Here is a 22,932-nt window from a genome sequence, read left to right as displayed (position 1 = left end):
AAGATTTCATTCTTTTTTATGGCTGAGTAATATTCCATTGTGTATATATACCACATCTTCTTTATCCATTCAGCAGTCAATGGACATTTGGGCTCTTAACATAATTTGTCATTGTTGATAATGCTGCTATAAACCTTGGGGTGCATGTGCCCCTTTGATACAGTATTTTTGTATCCTTTGGGAAAATACCTAGTAGTGCAATTGCTGGATTAGAGGGTAGTTCTATTTTTAACTTTTTGAGAAAACTTCATATTGTTTTCCAGAGTAGCTGCACAAGTTTGCATTCCCACCAATAGTGTAAGAGGGTTCCCCTTTCTCTTCATCCTTGCCAAAATCTATTGTCTCCTGGGTTGGTAATTTTAGCTATTATGACTGGTGTGAGGTGGTATCTCATTGTGGTTTTGATTTGTATTTCCCTGATAATGAATGATGTTGAGCATCTTTTCATATGTCTGTTGGCCATCTGGATGTCTTCTTTGGAAAAGTGTCTATTCATGTCTTTTGCCCATTTTTTAACTGGATTATTTATTTCTTGGGTGTCAAGTTTGATAAGGTCTTTATAGATTTTGGATACTAACCTTTTATCAGATATGTCATTTGCAAACATCTTCTGTCATTCCTAAGGCTTCCTTTTAGTTATTTCCTTCACTGTGCAGAAGCTTTTTATCTTGATGAAGTTCCAATAGTTTATTTTGCTTTTGTTTCCCTTGCCTCCAGAGACATGTCTAGTAAGAAGTTGCTATGGCTGGTGTCAAAGAGGTTGCTGCCTGTGTTCTCCTCCAGGATTTTGATGGTTTCCTGTCTCACATGTAGGTCTTTAATCCATTCTGAATTTGTTTTTGTGTATGGTGTAAGAAAGTGGTCCAGTTTCATTCTTTTGCATGTTGCTGTCCAGTTTTCCCAGCACCATTTGTTGAAGAGACTTTTTTTTTCCATTGGATATTCTTTCCTGCTTTGTCAAAAATTAGTTGACTGTATAGTTTTGGGTCCATGTATGGGTTTTCTACTCTCAAAGATGTATCTTTTTCAAAGATAGTAATGTAGATAGCCTATGGTTGGGGATGACTGTTTGGTCAGGAAGTAAGGGCAGGGCAGGTTTTGGATTTCATACAACTGTGAATTACCATTCGTTCATTCACTCAAGAAATAACTATTCATCTCTTTTCCTTTTCTAGGCAATGTGCCAAGAACAGGGGATATAATGATGAACAAGAAACAGATATGAACAAATAAGGGATGATCTGTGCTACTTTGAGGAAAAACTCAAAGCGACCAGGAAAGAAAGAAAAATGATGGATCCGGGAGCATGGTGGGTGTGTTGGGAGGTAGACATACTTCAAAGAGGGACGTTACTAAGCATACACAAATGTTGTTGACCCAACGCACCTATCTGGAAGGTGATGGTATAGCCATTCAGGCAATGTTTATGTATTTATGCACAAAAAAAAAATGTTATCTCTCTGCCTCACAGGTATTTTACAAACACAAGCAATTCCTTCTGTGTATCACTGCCATGATGCTGGAAACACTGCATCGCCAGTAACCAGCAGAGAGCCTGGGACATAGCAGGCATGTGATCATGTTGAATAACAACACTCACGAATAAATGAAAGGCACTTTTAGAACAATAGGATGTTGAATTTATGGTGTCATAAAAGAAATCAGTTCCACATTTTGTCTATTGTTGAATTTTTGGTGACTATGAAACACCTTCATTTTCTTCTCGATCTTATTTACTGAAGCCAAAGCAATCACAGAGAATGTAAACTTCTTTAAAAGGTTGTACTTCTCTTTCCTGTAAAAGAGAAAAACCTGCTGGTATAGCATGTCTTGTGTGTGTGTTGGCTTTAGCTGTGTTGCTTCAATTCCAGAAGTCGTATACTTCTGCAGTGATAACAGTATCAGACATCTACCCTTAGAATGTTTTCAAATTCCAATTTATTTCTACATTTAGTCCTATAATTTATTCCTATATTTAAGGACCTTGCAATGCTTTAGAGATTTTCTTTTATCTTTAAACAACTCTAAAGCTTGCAACACAATTTTCTCCTCTAAAGGGTCTGTGCTATTTATGAAGCAATCATTTTGACGTTTCTTGAATTTATTTTAGAACAAGAAAAATCACATATCTTTAACCTGGTAGAATGATATGTAAAGAATTAATTTCTGGAAGATCAACAATTTGAGACACCAGTAGGACTGATGCATGATGCTTAATTTCAATTGTCAACGTGGCTAGGCTATTGTGCCTAGTTGTTGGATCAAACATTAGTCTAGATATTGTCAGGAAGGTATTTTGTAGATGTTATTAACATTTACAATTACAGTTGACTTGAGATGAAAGTGATAGCCCTTGATAATGTGAGTGGTACTCACATAATCAGTTGAAGATCTTAAGTACAGAAACTAAGGTTTTGGGGAGAAGAAAGAATTTTGCCTTGAGACTAACATAAAAATCCTGCCTCTGCTTTCCAGCCTGCTGGTCTTCCCTATAGATTTTGGACTCAAGACTGCAACTCTTGCCTGAATTTCTAGCATACTGGCCTGCCTTAGGAGTTTTGGGCTTACCAGCTCCCACAATTGCATGAGCCAATTTCTTGAAACAAATGTCTTTATTTATAAAATATATATATGGAAATATATTTAAAATATATAATATTTAAATATATAATATTTAAATACATATTGTATCTTACAAAAATAAAATATACCCTATTGTCTCTCTCTTATCTTTTATCTGTATATCTGTATATCCCTACATATATGTGATTCTTCTTCTCTGGGGAATTCTGACTGATACAGGCTGTTTGATTCTTCTCTCCTGAAACTGTGTCTCCAGTCAGATCAGGGGAAAATTTGTAACAGTTTCTAGACTTCTACTGCTTTGATGGGAGACCAGAGGGTTGAAAGCAGGCTGAGAGAGTGCTCTACATTTCAAGCCGCCCCCTCCCAAAAGGAGAGGAGCTTGGAGCTGGGGAGAGGAACATGAGCACACCCATTCATGTGATTCATCAGTTCTCTATTTAGCAAACCAGAAAAATATGGGGAAGATTTTGAACCTTCATAAACTCCTCTGGTTTCCTTCTAATAACAGCGTGTTTTATTTTATGTCAAGGAACATCTCCCTCTTCATAAAAATCATATTACGCTTTTAGCATTAGCTAGGGTCCTGCATGAGAGGAGTCAGGGTGGATCTCAGGGCAGGTGGTTTTTGTTGTTATTTGTTTGTTTGTTTTTGTTTTTGTTATTTAACCAGGACTTTACATAATATTAAAGTAGCTGGAAGCGGGATTATTATTTCCACAGGGATAGGAGAGACAGTGTATCTCAATTGAATTCCAACAAATGACATTTATTTGAGACCAAGTTCACACGTTTAATTCCCAGTTTTGCAAAAAAAAAAAATACAAGTAAGACTGGGACCTCAAATTATACTACCTAACAGGTATACTTGTAATGGGGTCTAGGTGAGTGGTGTGGACAGACTTATTCCCATTGCTGTGTAAAGTACTCACATGATGCCTTCTATAGATACTGGGTTGGGAAGACCATCCCTCTGTACAAGAAAAACAATGCCTTACTTTAGTATTACAACTCTTAGAACAGCTTTGATCATGGATTTTTGGGGGGGTGAATAAAAGAAAGATGTACATAGAAGTTAGTTTCTGCTACCCAAATATTCTATTGTATAAAGATCATTTTTTTTAAAGAGCACGTAATCATTTTAAACATATTAACTTGGTAACATTTTGCCTGATGAAAAATATTAACCTATTAACCAAAGGTACATTCTTGCCACTTCCACATGGAAAATGGTGGCAATGTGTGATTATTTCTTGAGTTTGGGCTCTGAAGATTATCGACCCGGATAATTACCCAATCCCTCCTCCAGTTTACTTCATAATCAGGACATATCCCTTTTCCATAGCTTCAATTATAAAAACATGCTGTACCATTAAATGAAAATTTGGGTGACTCAGATAGACTGTAGCACAAAATACCCAGATGCAAAGTTCCACAGACACCATACTTTTTGAGGTAAAATATGGTGGGTTCTGACTAGATGATTGTGGCCATACCTTCTTTCACAGTCTGGGACTTCCATTCTGCAGGAGCATTAATACCTTTCTTGTCTCATGTTTTGTCAACCTGAATGGGCAGGGTTAGTTCCATATTCTCTCCCTCTCTTCCTGAGATCTCCTTTCTATTCCTTTTCACCCAAGACCAACTTTACTCCACATTTCCAATAACATCCATCTTACAGACTTCTCAGTACTTACTTTTTCTTCTATAGATCTATAGATCTATAGAGACCACTGCAATCTTGACCACTAAAAGGCCAGTTGGGGAATGATAGTGTAATTCAATCATGGAGTTTGATTTCAACTTTACAGAGGATACATGGGGGTGTCTTTCCCTAGGACACACAACTACTACTACTTAAACTTACACCTAGTTGCTACTCTCTTACTTGATTGTTGACAAACAGAATGGCAAATGTTGAAATTTTACTGTTCTAGAGTATGAAAGATTGCTTGTGTTGTCTCTCCTAAATTTGGGGGGTAAAATGATTTGTAGGTGAGAATGAATAATAGAATTGAAATGGATGTCAGGGTATCTAATTGCCCTAACTGCTTTCAGGTAGTTTCTAGACCAGCGACGGCAGAACAAGCTTTTTCTCACATAAATCGTCTAATTAATTGCGGGTGACTGCCTGGAAGCCCGTGTTGATATGAACTCTGTGTTCAAATCTAGGCTCTGGGTTTGCCGTAATCAATTATTGATGTCTGCCATGGGTGAGGGATAGGACAGTGTGGACGTTAATGACACCTCGTTTCCTTTTTTTCGGATAGAACCAACAAAGATGGAGAATTAGTTTTTTAGTTTAAAATGATTTCAAACACTGAGAACACATTCCAGGTGAGAAAGACAGGGGAGGGGGAAATTCAACTTGATACAGAGAAAAGAGGATACTGACAAATAGCCATGTTTTTTGAATCTGATAACTTCTCCGGAAAGTGCTAAAATATAATAGTACTCTAGGGATGATTATGTGGACACTAATAGAGACTTTAGAGGCTAACAGAGTGTCATCGTTTGCTTTTCTAGCTCAGAAGAGCAAAATGGTGAGTGAAAGTGTAAAGTAGAAGAAAATTGGCCTTCTTCACAACTGAGTGAAGATGCTCTTTCTGTGTTCAGAAAACATTCTTGAAATGGACTTTCAGTGATCTAAATTTAAACATGTAAACTTAAAAAAACACTATTTTGCTGAACTCTATGAAATAGCCATTTAATGGAATTTGGCGTTTCATAGAAAATCCATTTCCTCATGAAACCATAACTTGCTGTTCTTGGTGCAAATATCTTCAGAAAGACTTTTTTGTTGTTGCTTTGTTTTAAAATGTCAATACCCTATACTTAGCTTAGAAATAAAACAGAAGCCACAGTAAATTTCTTTCAGAGATGTTAGCCTGGAAATATGATTATATTGTAGCTAAGCCCCAACAAAATGTCTGAAGGACTAATGAAGTCTTCGTAAATGCAAGCAAATGGACTTACAACTCCATCTATAAAATATGAATAGTGACAGCAATCATAATCATGACCACTTATTGAACAATAAACTATCATTTATTATTATATGCCTGCTTGCTTCCTGACTTCCTTCTTTCCTTCCTTCCCCTTCCCATTCTCCCTCTTCTTGTTCCCATAAATGCTGACTTCCTACTATGTTCCAGGAACAATACAAAGCTCAAGAAACAATGACATTGGTGATCTTACAAGGATTCTGACTTCATAGAGTGTATACTCTAGCGGGGGAAAGCTGGGTATTCATCAAATATTAACAATAATGTGTTGTGTCAGGATGGACTGAGATGTCTGTTTCCCCTTTGGGGGATAAAGAGGAAATTTGAGGACTAGAAAAAGTGATTTCAGTGTGCAACTAGATGGTTGTTAATATGAGGAAGGACAAATATATCTTTATGGTGAAACAACTTGGATATTATTTTGCAAGGAATTGGGCCAGATTCAGATTAATAGGAGAAATTAAACTTAAAAAGTAAGTATACAGCTATATTTGTCTCTAGAAAGACATTTTGCCTGACATTGGTAAGTTTTATTTTGCTGTAATGTGCTAACTACCAACAAATGGTTCCAGATCTACTCAGTTTCTCAGTAATCTACATATAGGCCTCTCTTGATTCCAGGAGGCTGCTTAAGGGTGACAGATGTTATTGTGCTATGGAATGTTAATTGTTAATTAAATATTTTTACTAAACAAATTTGTCTGTCATCAATCCAGTATAGCTTAAAGAGTTTTAATCAAAAGGGCATAATTTTGTGGTTTTCAAAGTTATGTATTAATTTTAAAAAGACAAGAACTATTGCAAACTTGGAGATGAACAATTGAAGCCCTTAGTTTCTCTAAAAAGAAGATTGTTCATAATGAAACAATTAATACTTTTCCGATTAGTCCAACTTAGGAATATCCAAATATCTCAAGACATAAAATGGATGTGCTTCTATCTTTTGTTGCCATGGACTTGTGTGAACAGGGATTTTTAAATAATGCCATGGTGAAAACAAATGTAGGAATAATCTTGGTACTGCAGTGGAATCCAAAATATACCTAATATCAGAGGATAGGTAATAAAGACTACAAAATTCACTTCTTGTATGAACATATTTTATATCAAAAGTTTGTAACAAAAATGTAAGATTAAATATATTATTTTGATCTTAATGAATTAAGTTGATTTAAGTTCTTTCATATTTTTGTTACTTTATAAGGTAAAATATACTGAGCCTTTCTAGCATTGCTGAATACATTTGAACCATTCATTCAAGTATGGAGTACACATCATGGGTACCCATATGAATGTTTGTTGAGCTACCCTTTTCAGAAAGTCGGGGTCAAATGAATGGGATGGAAGGTTGCTGCTTTAGAATGAAGGCTCTTCAAGATGGTCTCACCTACTCCTGGTTTTATAAGTGTGAAACAGAGGGATTGGAAGCTTCGGGAAAAGAGACAATTAGAAATTTTAACCATGCAGTTATTTGACTGAACAGGAACATAAAGCAGTGGAACCAACCCTCTAACTGGGCCCATTGGAGGAGAAACTGTATCCAGCACACTTGTGGTTAGCTAATTTTCTCTTGTGGCTAATAAATCACCAGGCAGTGGGAGGGCATTTCCTGTGGAAAGTTGGAAAGACGGTGCCTCAAAGCAGGTGTGTGTGTGTGTGTGGGGGGGGGGTGCTAGGGCCCTAGAAGGAGATGGTGTTGGAGTTCACGCTCTGTGCTCTCAATCTGCCTCTCACCCCCCTTGAGTTGCAGTTGGGAAGGATAACCTCTTAATTATTTCATTCTGTACCTTCCTTGGAAGCAGCACAATTGCTTAAAACTAAAAAAGTGAGTCGTTTAAAAACTATTCTGCTAATAAAATTGAAAGTTTAATTTATGTATGTTTTATATATGCATGTATATATAATTTTGCAGACATTCATATACACACATAATTTTGCCTAAGTGTGTATATGTGTATACATATGAAAATTTTTTTGCATTTGAATGTTACCTGGCTTTTCCTTCCTGTTCTTCTTCCTTGACTCAGTTCTTTGATACATGATAATCCAAAATAACATTCTATATATCTTTCCATGTTTAACTATCTCTCTCCCTTTTGAATATTTTTTTTTGCTTTTGTTTTAGAAAATGAGATATTATTCCCACGTTAGTACATTTTGATTTTTTCACTCAGTGATGCCTATGGAAATTTCTCTACGATCATTGTTTTCTAGGTATAGGTGTATGCATCAACAGTAATATATTATTCTGTTTTTCTTTTTCAATACTTATTTTACTTTTTTTACTTGCTCAATTGGCTAGAGCTTTCATGATAATAATTAAGAATCTTGGTATTATATATCATTTCTTCTGTAATGTCTGATTTTAATTAAAATGCTTTATGACATTAGGGTATCAAATGTCTTTTCAGCATCTGTGTGTATGCTATAAATATTTTGATTTGTTGTCGGATTCTGTTTGCTAACACTTGCTTTTAGTTTGGGCATCTTTATCTGTGAGGAAAACTGGTCTATTATTCATTCAAAAGATGTTTAGTGAACACCTGCTTTATGTCATGTGTTAGTCTGGGTGCTGAGGTTATAGTATTTAAGTGTAAACATCTCTGTCCTTATGGAGCTAACATCTAGAAAAAAGTTTTATTTCTATTCCTCTCTTCTTTTTTTAAAATTTTAGTTATCAGGTTTGGTGTTAGAATAATTTTATCTTCCAAAAGTTAACTGGAGACATTTTCATGTTCTTCCCAGGAATGGAATATATTAAATAAATATGTATTTATTCTTTAAAAGGTGGCTAAAACATAGTTATAAACCCAGACGGTCTTGTACTTTTTTAAATGGTGGAATTTTCATCTCTTTTCCAATTTTAGGGTGATTGGAATATTCGAATTTTCCTTTTCTTCTTAGATCAGTTTAAAGAATTAGTGTTTTACAAGAAAAGCATTTTCAAATGTGTTTCCTTAGTTTCATTGTCTTATAGATTATCTTAATTTCTTCCACATCTGTGGCTATATTTCTTTTCTTAATTCTAATATTGTTCTATTTTTGCTGTCTTGTTTTTTTTAATTCAAGATCCTGATGAAAACCTTATTTTTTCCCTTCAAAGAGTCCATTTGTAGTTTTTTTTTAATCTTTTATGTTCTGTGTTTTCTATTTTATTAGTTTCATTTTTATTGTTATTAGTTCTCTTTTCATTGCTATTTGGTTCCTTTTGTTGTGATTCTTTCTAATTTCTTAAGATTAGTTCTTCTGCTCTTTGTGCAACTCTTTCTTACTCTTTCTTTAATAATCAATGCATTTAAGGCTATAAAATTTCTTTGGAGTAGAGCTTTGTCCCATAGATTCTGAATGAATGGTTCTCCCTTTCCTTGCTTTCTAGATGATTCTGAGTCCTTTTATTGTGCTATTTGATCTAATATTTATTAGAAATGTGTTTCTAAATTTTCAGTAGTAATTCACGGCGCTTTTTTATTACTTATTTCAACTTTCATTGGCATATGTGATCAAAAAAATATAGTTTGTAAAAACCTCCAGTTTTAGAATCTGTTAAAGTTTTGAATCAAGTGCATGATTAATTTTTCAAAATGCTCCCTGTGTATATGAGAAAAACTGTATTCTCTATTTAAGTGTAAATTTTCATGTGCAGACCCAGTGGTGTGCTGGTAACAGTAAACTCTCTGGATATGATGATTTGTAGCATCTGTGGCATTTGCCATTTCCATGGTGTATATATGACCACCATGGCCTGTTTCTAGCTACCAACACGACATCACTCAATATGGAAATGGGTAGAGATACTCACAATTGACTCTCCAAAGCTGGTACAAACCAACTTCTTTGCCCCACTACATATACTATTAAATCAAGTTTATTGACGGTATTATTAAATTCTTCTATTCTTACTCACCTTTTTTTTTTAAGTTTATTTATTTATTTCGAGAGAGAGAGACAGAGAGACAGAGAGTGCATGTGTGTGCACGCACGGGGGAGCAGGAGGGGCAGAAGGAGAGGGAGACAGAAAGAATCCCAAGCAGACTCCACGCTGTCAGCATGGAGACCTACATGAGGCTGTCAGTGCAAAGCCCTACAGGGTGTTCTATCTCACAAACCTGAGATCCTGACCTGAGCCAAAATCAAGAGTCAGTTGCCTAACTGACTGAGCCACTTAGGCGCCCCTGTCATTATTTACCTTTGAGGACTAGGTTCTGAGACAACTGGATTGAAGGCTCCTAATACGATCTCATTTTCTTCAAGTTTTCCTTGTATAGATAGTAGTTTTTGTTCCATATATTTAGCTCCCGTGTTTTTTTTTTCAGTATATATAGTTTATAATGATTTAGCTAAATTCCTAAACTGTGCTTTTTATGAGTACATAATGATTCTTTCAATCCTATATACCATTTTAACTTTAAATTTCACCTTATCTGGTATTAATATTGCCGCATCTGTTTTCTTTTTGTTTGCATTTGTCTGGTATCTCCTTGCTTATCTTTTCATTTTCCATCATTCTTTATTATTGAAATGTGTTTTCTGCAAACAGCTGTGTATATATATATATATATATATATATATATATATATAAAATCTAGTCTGACAGTCTTTGTATTTTAATAGGATACCTCAGCATATTCAAATTTGATATAATGACTGTATTTCTTCAGTCTCTGCATTTCATTACTTGCTTTGTTTCCCTTTTCTTAACCTAGCTGGTTTAAGCTGATGTTCATTCTATGTCTGTCCCCTTGTTAATTTGGAAGTGGTAGTGTATTTTTCCCTTTTCTTAATGACTGTCTTCCAGAAGATGACTAAACTGACTATTTCCCTCATTTGGGGTGCTTTCAACGTTTGGTGTTCTATTTCTCGAGTTCCCCCTGCCCTAGAGGGTGAAATTATTAAAATACTTGGGGCACCTGGGTGACTCAGTTGCTTAAGCATCTGACTTCTGCTCAGGTCATGATCTCATGGTTTGTAAGCTCAAACCCCACCTAGGGCTCTGTGCTGACAGCATGGAGCCTGCTTGGAATTCTCTCTCTCTCCCTCTCTCTCTGCCCCTCCCTGCTCTCCCTCTCTCAAAATAAATAAATAAATAAATAAATAAACTTTAAAATACTTTTCCTTTCTTTCTCCTCCTTCTACCATTAAACTTTTGGAATGCTTTCATTCTTCCTCACTCTCAATTCCTAGATTTTTCTGGAAGTCAGTCTGTATTAGTGTTTTCCTCCTCTGCTATTTCAAGCGTCCTTCTTTAACCCTCTGTTGAGCAAAATCAGATAGTCTATCATCATTTTCATATCTTCAGCTCTATGTGTGTCTGCACCCATATTTATATACAAATCAATCAGATTTATTTTTCACTGATTTTTAATTTTACTCTTTTTTCATCTTATGATTTCTTTTTGGTTTCACTTATTATTTAATTCATATTGCTGAGTACTGTCCTAAGACGGACTATATGCATAATTCACTCTCTGTAGTCTTGGACGTCCTCCATGGAAGGGTGATCATATCTTCACAGGGTACAGAATTCAGCTTCAGCCTTTGCTCGTAGCTGTGGATTTAACCTTACTGCTTAACTTCCAAGGTTGTAGGTGCCAGTCTGATTTTTTTTTCTTCCTGTGTAGGCAGCTTTTTTTTTCTCTTGGTGGTGTGTCAGATTTTTTCTTTATCCTTAAGAGATCAGAAATTTTATTAAGGCATGCCTAAGAATCTTCCAGGCTTGAAATCAGAGAGCCCTTTCAATTGTGCAGATTTAAGTTTTTTGCTATTATCTCAGGAACATTTTCTCTGTTTATTTGTCTAACTACTACCTCCTATTATCTGTCTCCCTTTAAACTTCTAAAATATTTGTTATTAATTTGTTAGGTCTTCTGGAAATACAGGCTTTAAATCTCTAAACTTTTCCTTCATGATTTCTATATATTCTTTTTCTCAGGTCTTTGATCTATTTCTTGCTGGCCATTTTCTAGATTACTAATTTGGGGTTTACAATAATGATCTTCCCTGTCCCCCCCCCCGAAGAAAAGTAACATTGTACTTTTGTTTGATAAAATTTGTCCTTTAAATTAACACAAATTTCAAGAAGGGTGGATAGGTTTTCAAGTCACAGAGACCAGGTGTTGGAATCCTCACTCACCCCTTACCAGCTCATGACCTCGGACAAGGCAGTTACTTGCTTAAAACTTAGTTTCCTTATCTGTGGTAAAGAACCTGCTACCCCCCACTTAACTGAACTATACTAATAATTACATGATAGGAAATAAATAGATATTTTTTGCAAGGTACTAGGAACCTAAAGAATATTCCATAAATATTTGATTAAATATCCATATTAAATAATATAAAGTTAAAGTCTGTGTGGGGGGGAATTTAAGGCTTTTTTTTCAACATTACTTATATGTTCTTATGCCTTTTTGTGGCTTTTGCATAGAAAACTTTTAAAACTTTGCTAATAAAATCATAATGCCTTCTATCTGTATAATACTTGGCAGTTTATCTGTAGCTCTGTGACTGAAAGCAGATATTATTATTTTAACTGCTGCTGAGTTAAATGATTTTGCAAACTTTACAGAACTAATAGGTAGCATAGGCTGCTGTCAAAATCTCCGAGCTAAAAACTTTTCTCCCATTGACCGTCAATACCGCAAATATCAAGAACTATATTTTTAAAAAATGTAATCAAACAGTTTCTGGATGGATTTTATTCAGTCAGTTATGTATTCAATGAGTAGAAATAAAAAAAAAAATACATAGACGCACCTTACTATGTGCCATGCATGCTTCTGAGTGCCGAGGATAAAATGGTGAGCAAAAGCAGATATAGTTCCTGCTCTCAGGAAGCTTTCAATCTAGTGAGAGAGATGTCCATCAATCAAAGAATCATATACATATGTGTAAACTGAGAGCTGAGAAAAAGTACAATTGACAAGGGGATTTTATGTTGTTAGGAAGGTTAGAAAGGCTTCCTGGGGAAACAACGATAAGGTGAGGTCAGAAGGAAGAGTTTCTGTTAGTCAGGCAAAGAAGGGCTAAGTGGGGAGAGGAGCCTTTGAGACAGAGGGAAAAGCAGAGACAAAGGCGCTGTGTCAGGAAGAAGCCTTTCAGAGTGAAAGATTGAAATCAGACCAGTGTCATTGGAACTCGGAGACTGAAGGAAAATGTGTGAGGGGAGCTGCAGAGAAAAGTGGGGACCAAATGATGTAGGATTCTGAGAGACACGTTAAATATTTTGGTCTTGGGGCGCCTGGGTGGCTCAGTCGGTTAAGCGTCCGACGTTGGCTCAGGTCATGATCTCGCAGTTTGTGAGTTCGAGCCCCGCGTGGGGCTCTCTGCTGACAGCTGGGAGCCTGCAGTCTGCTTCGAATTATGTGTCTCCTTCTCTCTCTGCCCCTCCCCTGCTCATACGCTGTCTCTCAAAAATAAATAAATGTTAAAAAAAATTAAAAAATATATTTTGGTCTTTATTTTAGAATAATAGAATGCCAGCTAGAGTTTTAAGAAGTGTGTGTGTGTGTGTGTGTGTGTGTGTATGCATGTGCTGACGGCACTGTGTTTACTTAGCAAACATTACTCCACTTGAGGTGGAAAGTAGATTAGAAGGCCAGAGTGGATACAGGTAAAGAAGTTGGAGGCCCTTGAAAAAGTCCAGTTGAAAGACAATGGTGGCTTTGAGTAGCAGGTGGCAGTGAAGACAGAGAGAAGGGGTCAGATCTGTGAGGTAATCAGAACGCAAAGCAACAGGACCTGATAATGGGTTATATATAGAGGCTGAGGTAGAGGCTTTGAAGAATGAACTCTAAACTTCTAGCTTGAATAGCTCCTAGATGGTAGATGTACTTTCTGTTTTAAGGAAAACTGAAATAAGGCCAGATGTGGGGGATTACAGATGATGAATTTGGTCGAAGATTTTCAAGTTAAGGTGTCTTTCAGACACCAGATGGAGATAGGAAGTAGTAGTTGGTTACATATGTCAGCTGCTCAAGGAATAGGACTGGAGATAAAACGTGTTGAGTCATCTACTGTAGATGATTATTGATGTCGTGGGTGTAGTTGGACTAAAATCGTCTCTCCCATACTTTCTCAGACATTTACTTCTTGATTTGTTTTGACCACTAGAATCAGTAGGTTAAGGAGCAGGGGCCAGCATGATACCCTAAATTAACCAGGCTTAGCTGTGTCTCCACAGACATTGGTAGAAAGTGCCTACCGCCTGGGTGGCGCAGTCGGTTAAGCGTCCGACTTCAGCCAGGTCACTATCTCGCGGTCCGTGAGTTCGAGCCCCGCGTCAGGCTCTGGGCTGATGGCTCAGAGCCTGGAGCCTGTTTCCAATTCTGTGTCTCCCTCTCTCTCTGCCCCTCCCCCGTTCATGCTCTGTCTCTCTCTGTCCCAAAAATAAATAAACGTTATAAAAAAAAAAATTTTAAAAAGAAAGTGCCTAGGAGCATTTCTGCACCAATGACACGGACACTGTAGAGCAGTGAGGGAAGGAAAGCAGGTAGACCAGATGGCTCATCCTGTCAAGCAGCAGATACATAAAAGACGTCTCCTCTACTCAGATACTATACTGTGAAGAGGGAAGAAAAAGGAGAATGTTGAGATTAAAGAGAAAGGGAGTTTGAATTAACTATTTGTTCAAATGAAATTATTGCACTGAAGGAGACTTTTTCACAAAACTCGAGACTAAATCCCCTTGACTTGTGGAATTTAAGTATTTCATTTTCCCCTAAGGTATTTCCGCCATGGAAATGAGAGCCTCACAACGATGTGTATAGGTGAGGGACAAACAGGACTTTTGTTTGTTTTGTCATTATTCCACATCTGAATTGTATTGTTGTTTTGTGCACATCAATGCCCTGCCATACCATAAGTTAAATTGTCTGACGCGCATGCTGTTATAGACCTCACTGTGTCTTACAGAGTTCACAGGGCTAGCTAGCAGCAGAGATGGAGAAGGACCTAGTTCTTGTTACTGTATCTCCTCTCAAGAACTGTGATTAGATAAAATCTATATTCCTTTTAAATTTATGCTTTGGAGAGTTTTATAACCATTTTATGTATTAATTCAGTCATGGTACGGCATATTTGATTTGATATATAAATAGTTTTAACTTTTGTGTACATGCAGCTGGTAATTGGCCTCTGATATATATATACACACATATAATATCAGATATATATTATTTATTATTAGTTATATAATATATATGTTATATAATATGTAAGACTATATTATAGAACATAATATATAACTATATATTTTTTTTCTTTAGATTTGGTTCTCAGCAGTTTCTAACACCCAATAGCAGCAAAATCCAGAAGGGTGAGGAAATCTCAGCTGTATTCAGATAGCAATGATTAAAAACACTCAAGACAGCAGAAAACTGAGGACAGCTGTGTCCACAAATCACCTTGCACAAAGGGACCGGCCAGCAAATGAACAGCTTCAAGAGCGCTGGCCTTACAAATGTAAATCTATAAATCAGTTGCAACCATTCTTCTTCAAATGTGCATCTCATGCTCTTGCAGTCAGTGTGCACCTGGGAGCATCCTCTGCATGACCTTTCAGCTGTCTCCTGGGGCCAATTCAGAGAATAAACAAGCCAGCCCAACCTCAGGCAACTGTCTGCATCTATGGTCTCCTCTGACCGATCAGCTTATACAGCCTGTGGAATTTTGGAGAAATGGAAGCCCGGTGTTGAGATTTTTATTCCAGGTCCCACAGCCAGTGAGCAGGAACATGTTTTACGCTGGAGTTCATACTCTGTCCATGGTCCATGCTACTTCTCATGGGGCAGTGGTGAAAACAAAGGTATTGGATTCAGTCCTGGACTCAAATCTACTTCCATGCTGCTTGGAAAAGCTAATTAGCATACACAGACTTCAGTTTGCTGGTCTAGAAATTGGAGATGATGATACTTCTATCATGGAGTAGTTGTGAGGAATGAAATGGTGGAGGCCACCTGCCATTAGCATGACGCCTGAAGTGTGGTTAGGGCCCAATAAATACCATTTTATTGGTGTTGGTGTTTTTGTTATTTTTGCTATTACTTGTAATGCCTTCAGAGGAAAATTCCTCCAAAACTGCCACAAAAGTTCCAAATTCTTAAAGGGATCAACACCTGACCTACAGCTTTCTGTAAATGACTTTTGGTGCTGATAGTATGAGCCATATGGGTTCGGTAGAAGCACTTTAATTAAAAGTTCTCCCTCAGACTGGGTTTAGTATGCTACTCTTTGGGTACAACATGATTTTCCTCAGCTAGTTCAAGCACTGACCTTTTAATATTTTCACCAAGGGAAGTGGAGACAACAGGATTTGAGTCAGATAAACCCCTGGGAGATGAGAAAGGATACTATTGTTGCTGGCAACTTAGTAACATCATGAGTACCCTGAGAAGTGCTATTTAGGGCTCCAATTCCCATCCAGCGTTAGTGTCTAGAACCTTCCAAAATAGGCACTGCACACTGAGGAAGCTTGTTCATGCGTCTCTGGCGGGGCACTGTGGTAGACACCGTTGATGTGAATGTCTGTTCAGAACAGAGACCCCAGTAAGGGGTGGGATCAAGAATAATATGGGATGTGCAAAGGAGCGTGGCTGGGTCAGAACAAGTGCCCTGGCTACGCCGGTTAAAGGCTGTCTCTGTGTTGCCTGGTGATGGGGAACTGGAGACTGACATCAGAACCCAAAGGGTCTTTCTTTCCACTATGCCAGCTTACCTCATACCAAGTACATTTGTCTTTACCATCATCATCATATTCACCAAATCCTCCCACAGGTGAAAACAAAACAATACAAAACCTTGTTGGACTGAAGGAAATCAACTTAATGATTTCAGCTAATGCTGGTGCCCAATGGAGGAGAAGCTGGTAAGTGGTCACCCTGCCCTCTCATAGAAAACAGTTTAACGGGGCTTCCTTCTGTCTCTGTGTGTGAGATATTATTCTTTTAAAAAGCAGAACCCAGGGGCACCTGGGTGGCTCAGTTGGTTAAGCCACTGACATTAGCTCAGGTCATGATCTCATGGTTCATGGGTTTGAGCCCTGCAAGGGGCTCTGTGCTGACAGTCTGGAGCCTGCGTCGGATTTTGTGTCTTCCTCTCTCTCTGTTCCTCCCCCACTTGCACTCTGTCTCTCTCTCTCTCTCAAAAATAAATGAAGATTAAAAAAATTTTTTTTTTAAATCAGAACCCATTCATGGCTTGATCTCAGAATGTAAAAAGACTCGACTTGCCCTGACATTTCTGCAGCATTTTCAGAGTGTAATTTAATCGCATTTAATTGGGTCTCAGAGTAACTCCAAACTTCTGAGCTCACTTTTGCTTCTGGAACTCACTTTTGCTTCTGCCCCCAGGAGTTTCCGTAACAAAGTCCCTTGTAGTTTCAGTCCAGGAGCTCCCTGAGAGCCCACCAGAGCCATTTAACTTCCTCCTGTTAGAGATAATGAGGGGGCAACTGCTGGGAACTTTCTCCCTGTTTCTTAGCCCCCTTGTATCTAATACTGTGAATCTTAACTCTATCAGATCCGACACCTAATTATAGCAAATATTTTGTAATCTCTTTACTATCCTAAAATGAAATACATATTCACACAATTAAAACGTTAATAGAGGGGCATCTGGGTGGCTCAGTCGGTTAAGCATCTGACTTCCACCTCAGGGCATGATCTCGCAGTTCGTCAGTTCAAGCCCCACGTCGGGCTCTGTGCTGACAGCTTGGAGCCTGGAGCCTGCTTCAGATTCTTGTGTGTCCCTCCCTCTCTGCCCTTCCCTCGCTCATGTTCTGTCCCTCTCTCTCAAAAAATAAATAAACATTAAAACTTTTTAAAACATTAATATCTTAGCAATAATATAAAGGAAAAATAAAAAGAAAGAAATTTCTAAAATGAGGTGTGTTTCAATATGAAAATTTTCAACCATGGCCACAGTAGAAGACCTACCTGCATTTGTATTTAGAACCGCTGTGAATGCCGAAACTGTGAAAAACAGGTGCACAGAGTCTAGTATTACCATTTGTGCTGCTATAAGTCACGGTACTGTCCAAAATGATGAACAACTCTTGAAAGTTTCAAACAATGGAAACCCTTTCTTTGATTTACATGGTGGTTGGGTTTCTGCAAACTTAGTACCTTGCAAAAGATACTTTGTGTTTATATGTATCGCAGGGTTATGTTCTTGGCTCTGATAATTATACATAGGTTTTGTTCCTCATGGCTCTCTGGAGTGACATGTATAAAGCATGTGGAATGGAGGACAGTTGTTTGTCCCAAATGTTGTGAGACAGCTAGAATTGCTGTGGCTTCCCATCATCAGCACAACCAAAACTGCTGAGTGGATGAATTCTGCTCTTTGTGGATTTCATCAGTTAGAAATTTAATCTGCACCCTTGAACCCATAACCCACAATGCTGTTCTTAATAACGTGGCAGTATGCTTGTACTTCTGCAAAAAGTGATGGAGAACTGTATTCTTATTTTAACAGCCTTTCTTTTTTTTTTTTTCAACGTTTATTTATTTTTGGGACAGAGAGAGACAGAGCATGAACGGGGAAGGGGCAGAAAGAGAGGGAGACACAGAATCGGAAACAGGGTCCAGGCTCTGAGCCATCAGCCCAGAGCCCCATGCGGGGCTCGAACTCACGGACCGCGAGATCGTGACCTGGCTGAAGTCGGACGCTTAACCAACTGCGCCACCCAGGCGCCCCTTTAACAGCCTTTCTAGGCTGCTGGTCTGTGTTCAGGATGGAGTCTAATCCTTAGGGGATTTCCTTCAGTTTACAAGGGCACTTCCACTCTTACCCCGACCTCCACCCCCAGCCCAGTGTCTGCCACGTTCCTGCCCACAGACTTGGTGCTGGTTCACATGGACCACTACACAGGCTGGAGACAGCCAAACTTGTCACCCAGGCCAAGCTTTATTGGCTATTTATTCTGTCCATTCCAGGAGAAGTCTTCTGACTCATAATGGTAAGTTCTTTCTCTCATGAATCTTTTTCTAGAAAGAGCCTTTTAGCCATCAATAAATTGAACCCAATGACAAATGGAATTAACATAGATCAGGTCCAGTATTTTGCAGCTGTGATTTCTGGCAGTGGAGGGATGATAGCCATTTTAATTTAAAGAGATTGTATTCACACTGCCTCTCAGCAGTGTTTCCTGCTGCTTTTCTTTTCCGACCATCCACTTTTGGAATGGTTTTGTTGGGTTGGTCCCCCTTTGGCTAGTGAGGTCCAGTCCTTAGTCTAACTGCCAGGTTCTTTCTGATTTGCCTCTTACCTTGTGGCTTTCCCATTTTGTGACTCCTCGCTTTCACTCATGATGCCTTGACGACACCAAGAGCCTCAATAGTTTCCAAGTCTTTACTCAGGCATTCCCTCTGCTTAGGAAGACTGCCCTGCCGACCTTCTGATTCATTCCTGAAAACTGCAGCTCAGACAATGCCTCCCTCTTAACACCTTGCTTAACCACCCTCAACATTGGAGTTGATCTCTCTGTGCTATGTGCAGCACATTTTACATGCTTCCATTGTCACATGCACCACACTGCCTTATAATTTATGATTTAATCACATGTCTCCCTTTACTCTGGGACTTCCTTATGAACCAAACCCATATGTTTTTTTTTATTTAATTTAATTTTTTATTTTTTTAATGTTTTTATTTTTGAGAGAGAGAGAGAGAGAGAGAGAGTGAGCAGGAGAGGGGCAGAGGAGAGGGGAGAGGGGGAGACACAGAATCTGAAGCAGGCTCCAGGCTGTCAGCATAGAGCCTGATGCAGGGCTTGAACCCATGAACTGTGAGATCATGACCTGAGCTGAAGTTGGAAGCTTAACCGATTGAGCCGCCCAGATGCCCTTATCTTTTTTATTTTAAATAAACTTTAATTTTTACAACAGTTTTGGATTTACAGAAAAATTGCAAAGACAGTACAGAGACTTCCCATATATCCCAGCAGCTGTTTTCTCCTTTTGCTAACACCTTACGTTAGGTAAAGCACCCTCGTTATAATGGTTGAACCACCATCATACACTCTTAACTAGATCCATATATTAAGATTTCTTTGGTTTTTACCTAATGTCCTTTTTTTTGTTCTAGGACCAACCACATTACTCGTTGTCTCCTTAGGCTCCTCTTGGCTGTGACGGTTTCTCAGACGTCCCTTGTTTCTGATGACCTTGGCAGTTTTGAGGAGTACTGGTCAGGTATTTTGTTGAACGTCCCTCAGTTGTGATTCGTCTCAGGTTTTTCTCATGAGTTGACTGGTGTCAGGGTGCATATAATCAACATGATTTATCACTGTTATGGCGAGCTTGATTATTTGGTGGAGTTAGTGTTTGTCAGGTTTCTTCACTGTAAAGTTGCCAGCCTTCCAGCCCTTTCCATACTACGCTCTTCGGGAAGAGTTGCCGTGTGCAACCCACACTCGAGGAGGAGGTTCTGCTGAGGATCTATTTGGGATGCTTCTGCACGGCAGATTTGTCTCTTCTCCCCCATTTGCCCAGCTGTTCTTATATCATGAATGCTGAGTGCTCAGCTCAGGACTGAGTAAAAATGGTAGTTGCTTAATACATTTTATTGGTTCTGATTTTCTAAGCAACCACGGTAAATCTCTCTCAGTATGAGCATAACAATGCTAATAACTTCAACAATAAGAACATTGAAATAGGCAATGTGGTCTTAGAAGCACTGTTCAATGTGTTTTAGCTCAAGTCGTCATCACACGATCCTGTCAGGATGACACTATTATCACCAAAGAGAATTTGTTTAGCTCATCTAGGGTCACACTGCTAATAAGTGGTGGAGACCAGATTCAGATCCATGGTGTTTGATTCCAGAATGCACACTCTTAAAGCAATAAGAGGCTGGAGTGCCTCTTTGGTTTCTGTTCCAGTTACCTTGGACTTGCTGTGTTGAACTGATCCCCTAGGACTACAGGGTTCAATATGCAAATAGTCCCCAGCTGGCAATCCTCCAGCAGCATCTCCTTGTTTATACCAAATTTCCTTTAAATCTGTGAGGTCTGCACAGAAATTCTTAAGAAATAGTAAGAGGCCTCTCTTTTGAAGCTTTCTTTGGAGCACTGATCAAGTTCCCCAAGTTATGGAGTCCAGACCCCAACACCATACCTTGGAAATGGGCAGAGGGTACTCAGCTGTTATGAATAGGAAGAACTGCCTGGGCTCATGGTCCTTAAAATAGGACACATGGCTCCTCAGGGTCATAGAGGAGATGTAATAAGAAAGTTCCTAGATATTGGAATTTTGGGATAATTTTATAATTTATGCTAAGAATGGGCCAGAGTATTTAACACTGGAACTGTGATAGGAAATCAGGATCTATGGCCAACATTCTAGTTAGGTTATGAGTTGAGGACATATGTATGAGCCTCAAGCATCTCTATTTTCTATGATGCATAAAATCTGAGAGTAATTCCTTTGGGTCTTGAATATCCTGCTTCAAGGCTGAATAAAATGGATGGATTAATGCTTTTGTAGTCTGTCCCTTGTCTGTATTTCAGAGTGAAATTAGCCATTAAAAATGAGGAAAGGAGAAAGTAAAGATAGGAAGCTGATTTTTTTTTTTTAGCAACCAGCTGTTATTCTTTGGTAGCAAGGAATTACGGTAGTTTGTACAATTTATCTTTGTAGAGTTTGTTTATATACTGAGTAATAATACCTCAGAATAGAATCTACTCTGAGCCCAGAGTTTAAGAGAGATGTTAACAGTTTATTTTTAACTCCATTTAAAAACAAAATAAACAGCATCTCCCAAAGCATGATCTTGTACTTTGATTTATAGCCATAAGAAATCTAAGAAAATTCTAAGTCACAGAATTCCTTTAGACCAAGAATTACAAAGATTTCAAACCATGCAATGAGCCTTTCAGATATCCCTATGGAACAGGCCAATCTGTTTGTCATCAAATTAATGTGCTAAGCTCCCACATGTGCAGGCAGCCAGAATCGGCGCAGATGAAAAAAATTATGAAAATTACTTGTTTCACTCATCCTTTAGAGATGATTGATTGGGGAGGCGATATTCTGTAGGCTATGGTATGGGGCCCCATAACCAGTAGCTCTGTCACACCACTCTTGGTAGCTAACATTGCTAAATAATGACCAGGAAGGTATTTTCCCTGTCTTCCTCACCGTTTCACCTGGATGTTCATGATCATTATCTTATCTGCCTGCTTGCAGGATGGTTTTAGGCCATCAGGAAGGGGGCTTCACTTCACTTTTCTTTTTGGCTTAATGGCAGGCACTACTCTGAACACTTCAGGTGTATTAACTCTTTTCATCCTCGTAACATCCCTGTGATACTATTATTTCCTCCTTTTTATAGATGAAGAAACTGAGGCACAGACAGGTTAAGCAATGTGCCTGAGGCTGCACAGCTAATAAATGATAGAGCTGGAATTTGAAGCCAGGCAATCAAACTTCAGAGCCCATGCTCTTAACCAAGATTCTAGGCTGCCTTAGCACATTTATTGGCGTAAAATCATAAACTTTGAGGGTTTCCTTAAATCATCTTCCATAAAGACCTCCTCCACTCTATTTTGTGTGCTGGCAAAACAAATTTGGCGAAAACTGCAGCTGCTCTAGTTATTCAAGTTCTTCTAGAAGTCTGTGAAGTCTATCCTGTCGGGAAAAAGGAGTGGGGCTGCACATGAACATCTAAACATTTCAGAGGACTACTGTATCCTAAAAATAGTAAGAAACATGGAATAAGATTAAAGTATAAGGATGTTTTTCAGACGGTTAATTTATGAGGGTAAAAAAAGAGGAACAATTGAATGTTGGGAAATCAATTTAATTTTTTTATTTAATCGGAAAATAGGTGTATCATATTTACTATTCATCAGACATAGTTGTAAAAAATATTAGCTTGCTTAAACCTCAACAAAATCCTGTAAAGTGGATATTATTATCACCAGTTTACAGATTTAGTGCCTGAGGCATGGGTGGTTTAGGAAATTCATCCCACAGGATGGAGCCAGGATTTTAGCCCCCCAGGCCGGCTTGGGACCAGCTTTCACTGCTTTGCACCTGAATGCTTGAAGGCCCCTATAATTGTGTTTTTGAAGAATTTTGTATTCTGTTTTTGGTTTGTTTGTTTTTTTTCATTTTTCTTTTTTTTCTTGCCTTCTTGTGAATTACTTAAATTCAATTTTTATTCATAGTGTTTTTGAGTGCTTCCTTTCGTACAGTTTTTATAGTGATTGCTCTAGCTATTGTCCAAGCTACCCAACATTCAGGGAACTTAGTATAAAAGACACCACAGTCTGTTGGTGTCAACATTCACCAGTTTGAAGTGTAGAAGCCTTACCTCCCTTTACTCTCTCCCACTACACTTGTCT

This window comes from Prionailurus bengalensis, chromosome D2 (assembly GCF_016509475.1).
Source record: "Prionailurus bengalensis isolate Pbe53 chromosome D2, Fcat_Pben_1.1_paternal_pri, whole genome shotgun sequence".
NCBI classification, from domain to species: Eukaryota; Metazoa; Chordata; class Mammalia; order Carnivora; family Felidae; genus Prionailurus; species Prionailurus bengalensis.
The sequence above is the reverse complement of the archived record's forward strand: the minus strand, read 5'-3'. Positions refer to the sequence as shown.